This window comes from Callorhinus ursinus, unplaced genomic scaffold (genome assembly GCF_003265705.2).
Source record: "Callorhinus ursinus isolate GAN/ISIS: 27379988/994484 unplaced genomic scaffold, GSC_fseal_2.0 scaffold1374, whole genome shotgun sequence".
In the NCBI taxonomy this organism is placed as follows: Eukaryota; Metazoa; Chordata; class Mammalia; order Carnivora; family Otariidae; genus Callorhinus; species Callorhinus ursinus.
This window is the reverse complement of record NW_027398429.1, coordinates 1,328-7,253: the sequence shown is the minus strand read 5'-3', so window position 1 is coordinate 7,253 and position 5,926 is coordinate 1,328. Positions and strand designations below refer to the sequence as shown.

Genomic DNA, 5,926 nt, shown 5'->3' with positions numbered 1-5,926 from the left:
ACCTGAGACTGGAAATTCACATAAAGTAGGAAATATTTGAGATTCCTCTTACAAAATGAACATTAATGATAAAGTGTTTCACAAGTGGAGCAGAAGATCTTGAGTTGTGAGAAAATGCCATTTGATGCCGCAGAAATTTTCCACTCACTCAGGCCTTTTCGTGGCCATTTCCCGTCCACTTGGGAAGAGCACCCCCCTCCCCGTGCCCTTCCTCATCCTCCAGTGCACACATCATCACCTGACATGCTGCGCATGTTGGGGTATACAGAGCTTTTCTTTTTTCATCATTGTCCCATGGGAATAAAGCTGATTAGGAGAGCAGTTTGTTGCAGCATAGACTGTGACCCCCAGCAGATGTGCACAGGTCAATTGCTTGACCCTGACTGGAAACAGTGATGTACTGCGATGCCGGAGATGCCGATCTGGGTCTGAGGCCTGTTGATCCCCTTTGTGGGGGCCGTGTTTCACAATGCCCGGCGTATTTTAAATCCCTTAAATCTCAGACTCCTCACCATCTGGGCACAATGTCCTAATGTCTCCATCTTGTGGATGAGGAAGCAAGGGGCTCAAAGGAGCCAGGTACCAGTGTACCCTCAAGGTGAATCAGCTACCACATTGAGAGGTGCGATGATGCATCTTTAGGGTGCTCTAGACCTTTCCTGATGCGGAGGCAGATGGCGATAAGGAAGGGCCTGGCTTTGAAGTAGTAGTGGATGTAGTAGGTGCTCTCTGGTGTGACAGAAACCACGGACTCTGGGAGGATGGGGCAAGCTTTGTCCATCTCCATGGGGTTGGCTGAGGCCAGAGGCTACTATGCATAGCCGTGGGAGGCTACCGTGTGCTTGCTGCCCCCTGCTCTCCTGCATACGCTCACATGGCGTTGCCTGGCAGCTCCCGCCCTGGGCACAGCCATGGAGTGCTCTGCCTTCCATGTCGTGCTCGGACTATCTGTGGCTGCTGTCGCCATCTGTCCTCATGGCTCTCTAGGGCTGTCTGTCTGTTGCCACCCCCACCCCTCTCCTGAATGCCCACTGGAGCCCTGAGAAAAGACATCTGGGAGGAGGGGTGAGAACTTGAGTCTCAACAAAAGGTAGGAGATGACTTGTTGAGTTTTGCGTTCATGCACTATGTGGATGGACAATGCCTTCCCCTGCCTTGTCTTCCATCCCTTCTTTCTTACCCAGAGCCTAGGTTTTCCCCAATATCTCCAGGAAATCTTCTCGTCTGTGCCAGTGGCCTGAGCAGAGCGCTTTGGGCTGGGCTAATGATAACTGTGTTATCACAGTCTTGGCCCCTTCAGACCCAAGTGAGCAGCTGCTTTAGAGGCCGGGCCCTTGGAAGCTCCATCCCGTTCCTCTGCTTTATTGTCTTGTACAAAGGATTTCCCAGCACTGTAGACAAAGTCTCCCTTCCATCTCTGTGCCCATCCTCCCGAGGTGACTGGCTCATTTGAGAACCTGGGGCCCACGGGGCAGGGGTGGATGTCTCTTGGCCATCCTGTACCACTGAGATTCTCTTTCCCCAGCACAAGCAGGTGAGGGAGCTCTAGGCAAACTGTGTGCCCTCCAGGGTCACACCTCAATGTCCACTCCTGCCTTCTTGCTGATCTGGACCACAGTCAGCACTTCCTTGTGACTACCAGACCTCCCACCCCATGGCTCCGACATCTAGCCCTCCAGCAGAGACAGTCTAGTCTTCAGCCGCCCCGGTGGGAACTGAAGAGGCAGACAAGGGCTGGGTTGGGGCCACTGTCCTTAGAACTAAGAGTGAGACCTGCCTCTCCACCAAAGGCCTCAGCCCAGCCTGGAGCAGATGGGCAGCCCTGGAGGGAGGGCGGCCAGCTCTCCCCAGGCTCCCCATGCCTCCTGCATATGCTCTCCTACTGCTGCTCTCATTCAACATGTCGTGTTCTTTTCTCTTCATCTGACCACTGAATCTGGTGATACGATGTGTCTAGGCCTGAGCTGCTTGCATATGTTAAAACACCAAAGTGGCAGGAAGCTGCTGTCAGGCTGCGTGCGGGCACCTGGTCTCCAAGCAGACAGAGGGTGGAAGACGGCCCAGGGCCACAAGCACCCCCACGTCATGGACACCGTCCACAACCGTGCTCCCTGAAAGGGATGTGCCAATAACTCAAGGTGCCCCTGGGCCAGGGTGGAAGCCTCCCTCCCAGGTAATCTGTGGAGTCCAGAGTTTATTGCTTCTTTTTGTTCTTGATTTTGAACCTCTTGGATGAGGGAACAGTGCTAGATCCCCTGGGATCTCTGGAGTTGAAACCATTTGTGGATTTCATAAGTGGCTTCCGTGGTGTGGTCAGCAGGATCACCAACACTTACCCTTCCTATGTTGACTTGTCTGCAGCACCAGGAGCAGCCCCAGAAGAGATGTTTGCCTCTCTGCCAGGTTCCAGGCAGCAGGGACTTTGCTAGGCGTATGGAGATGCGAAGGGCCCTTCAGAGTCATTCGGTGAAGAAGCAGCCCTGCCCGGCACTTGGACGGCTTGGCTGTGTCTTTTAAGAGGCGGTCAGTGTTAGAGGCCCATCCATAATTGGTCTCCTGGCTCCACCTGGGAGCAAGGAGCTGCTTCTGAGAATTTTTCTCTCTCTCCCTCCCTGTTGGGTGCAGGGGAGCCTAAAGCGGAGGGGGTTCTTTGATTTGCTGCATGAGAAGTGATTTGCGATGACAAGCTTTACTTTTGGAATGTTTTCTGGTGGCCGATTGCTGCTTATACCGTAGAGCAGTGACATTTTTTTCGATCACTCTTTGTATGCACTTTTCTTCGGGACCACAGCACGCCAGGGAGAGGTGGGTGGGGAACAGCACCTGCAGTTGCAGGAGGCTGGTCTCCGCAGGTTAGAGAACAGCCTCTCTTCCCTACAGAACAATTTCATCAACCTCAGCTTTCTCCGCCTCTTCCGTGCTGCCCGGCTCATCTAGCTGCTGCACAAAGGCTACACCGTCCGCATCCTGCTGTGGACCTTCATCCAGTCCTTCAAGGTAAAGCCCAGGCACGGCCCTCGTGCCCTGACCCTCCCCTGTGTGATGCACAGTGCTGTGGCCACCAACTCCTCCTCGCCACCAGAGCAGCCCCTCCTCTTGGAGGCTCCTTGTTGGCACTCGTTATCTTATTGTAGTTTACAGAGACATTTTTTAATATTTTATTTATTTATTTGAGAGACAGAATGAGATAGAGAGAGTACATGAGAGGGGGTAGGGTCAGAGGGAGAAGCAGACTCCCTGCTCAGCAGGGAGCCTGATGCGGGACTCGATCCCGGGACTCCAGGATCATGACCTGAGCCGAAGGCAGTCGCTTAACCAACTGAGCCACCCAGGCACCCTACAAAGACATTTTAAGTGATCCCGAGAGCATCTTGGTAATTCTCACTGACTCTGAGGTGGGTTCTATAAATGATTATAGACGAAGGAACTGAGGCGGTCTCTTGGTGGAGGGGCTTCATGGTCAGTGGGGGTGGATTTGTGGTTGCTGTGGTCTGGGTGGACCCAGAGACCCGGCCACCGTCCACTTTGCAGACAAGGCCCGAGCAAGGTAGCTGGGCAGTCCTCCCTGGACCTGCCCTGTCCTCTGTATGTCTCCCCAGGCCCTGCCCTATGTGTGTCTGCTCATCGCCATGCTGTTCTTCATCTACGCCATCATTGGCATGCAGGTGGGTGCACCTGATGGGACAGGGAACAGAAGGGGCCCCTGTGCCCTGGGGCAGAAGGGCACTGATCATGGTCATCAAATGGTATCAATGACAGATTGGCACTTGGGGAACATTTCTATGTTTGAAGCACTTTATGAACTTAATTCTCAGAAAGGCTGTTCTACCAATAAGGACACAGAGGCTGGGCACCACGGGTTTGGGCCTGTCACTCAGAGTCCACTAGTGAGGCATAGCTCCACCGTCTGTGGGAAAATGCTCTGCTGTGCTCCTGAGTGGAACCCCATTGGGCTGTTAGGGTGTTGATGGGCATGTTTGATTGGGTGCTGTGCCCCCATGTTGGTGGAGCTTTTGAGCACATCTGCCTGGTGCTGAGTGGCCTGCAAAGCACCCGCTGGTCATTCTGTTAGTCCAGAGAGTTGACCTGATTCTTTACAGGAAATTATATATTACAGAAGAAAAAAATTCAACAGGATCACACCAGATCACTGTACTGTCAAGTTCAGCTTGGATAAGTTAGATTGCCTTTATTTTGCCAAAGAACCCTTTGTCAGCTACTTGGAAAAACATTTAAAAGACAAAGCACTGTTCCAGTTTTAAATCTTTGGCATCTGGCCACTTTTCAACAGTAGGATGGCAGATGGATCCAAATGTTAAATTATAGTGGGAGAAGCCATTGTCTTAAAGGTTAGCTGAAAAGTGATTTTTAAACTCTACTTCAGGGATTGAAAATTTTCTCTTCCTTTAAAATTTGCTGAGATCGGATGCTATTTAAAAAATACATATATTTGTGCCTGCTTTGTTTTGCGAATTTATAAGACCAGAAGGGTCACTGATCTTTGTTTTTGGTGAATATGTGATAGTTCATAAATTTTTCAGCCAGATTCCAGATTTTAAGCCAAGTACAGTTACTGACTTGTTTGCATTCCTAACCCTAAAAATAAATCAATTAAAATGGATAGAAAGCCCATTGTGATATTTGCACAGAAATTTAGAAAGAAACTTTCAAGTTGACCTCATAGCTATTACCAATAAAATTACTGCTTCGGAGTCATTGATAACAGGGTGAAATTTCAAATGCTTCCTGTCTTATATATAGCGCAGCCCATGTAAACTTAGCTCCGGGTGGCATTTTTACTCGGCATGCGGACTTGCAGGTGTAGACATGCGGAGCTGGGGGGGGCGGGCAGTGACGTGTGTGGCTGGAAGTGCTGGCCCCTCCAGCCCCTGCTGCAGTGGTGGTGTCTAAGGGCAGCGTCCTGTGCCTTGTGGGTCCTCACGTGCACACATCCTCTTCTGCCTGGCCATAGCTCCTGAGGGCCCAACAGGACCAGCCTGCAGTCTTCTTTCCAATTTCAGGTTTTTGGAAATATTGCCCTGGATGATGACACCAGCATCAACTGGCACAACAACTTCAGGACGTTTTTGCAAGCCTTGATGCTGTTGTTCAGGTGTGTTGTTTGGGGAGTCAGCGCAGGCTCAGTGGCTTCTCCGTTCAGGAGGGACAGGGCATGTGCCGACCCAGAGGGCCACCCCCTCCGACCCCAGCTCGTGCTGGCTTCTCCTCAGTGGGCCTGCCCATCCTCTTCTCCCCTCTCCCTCCTTCCTTCCCTAAGGGTTCATGGGCCTCAGGACAGATGGAAGGGAAGTCCATGAGGGGGGTCAACCTGAGAGCCCCAGGTGAGGCTGGCCTTGACCACCTCAGCTTAGATACCTGGGGGTGGCCAGGCCTCTGGTGAAGCTGAATCCAAGGGTCTGGGAGGACAGAAGGTGTCCAGCAGGGCCTTTTTCGGTGTGCTGGACATAGGCTTTGCATCTGCTCACCTTGTTGCCTGCAGGGTCTGTGGGATCGGGGCTAGGGGCGGGGGCAGGGCAGGGGGACACAGTGTGTGCTACTCAGGACCCCAAGGAACTCAACTGGCCAGATTGAGTGCCTCCACCTGCCCCGTGGCTCACTGGACTGCAATTCCCTAGGCTTCAGGCTCCAAGGCAGGCAGAGTAGCTTGTTTCTGGCTCAGGCGCCTCCCTGTGTGCTCGAAAGGGCTGCATGTCAGCTTTTGTTCCGAGATGTGACACACTCTCTGTGGCCCATCCTGGTTTGGTGGCTGTGGGGAGGGTGTGAATGCGTCTCACTGCCTCCAGGTTCCCCTTCATTAAGGCAAGCCCATCACATGACCCTAGGAGGGAAGAAACGAGCGCTTCATAGGGACTTGTGGAGGAGGGGTTCTGACATAAAACCCTGCCTGGGGCTCCTTCTTGAGGTG

The 5,926-nt window shown here is 52.4% G+C and overlaps 1 pseudogene; it reads left to right on the top strand.

Annotated features, from left to right (window-relative positions):
• Window positions 1–405: 405 nt before the first annotated feature.
• Window positions 406–5,113, top strand: LOC141372134 (voltage-dependent N-type calcium channel subunit alpha-1B-like; annotated as a pseudogene).
• The last annotated feature ends 813 nt before the right edge of the window (window positions 5,114–5,926 follow it).